Genomic DNA, 415 nt, shown 5'->3' with positions numbered 1-415 from the left:
AAAAATGCGTATAATTTTCGTCACGAAATTGATATCATAAATTTTGTGTTTTTAGTTCATTTAGCTTTCGTTACTCGAAAATTTTACCTCAAAGAGGTGTTTTATTTGAAATCAATTATTTTGGGGTAGCAAATTTAAAATCGACGAAAATACAAACAATAATCTAAATGTAATTTTTTCTTAAATAAATTGCTAAAAATATTATCTAAATCTAAATTATGTATTCAAATCGATGTGTCCATTGAAACATACATATCATTTTTCGAATACGGAATAAAGCGAAAAACAATGATCATCCTTTGTATTCGAAAAGATAAAAAAAATATGAGAAATGATAAAAATGTATCAACTTGGATACAATAAACCACTGTATTCGTCTGATTGTATCGTAGTTTATTTTCGTTAAGATTTCTAC

This window comes from Rhagoletis pomonella, unplaced genomic scaffold, assembly GCF_013731165.1.
Source record: "Rhagoletis pomonella isolate Grant_MI unplaced genomic scaffold, Rhpom_1.0 Rhpom_scaffold_00003, whole genome shotgun sequence".
In the NCBI taxonomy this organism is placed as follows: Eukaryota; Metazoa; Arthropoda; class Insecta; order Diptera; family Tephritidae; genus Rhagoletis; species Rhagoletis pomonella.
The sequence above is the reverse complement of the archived record's forward strand: the minus strand, read 5'-3'. Positions refer to the sequence as shown.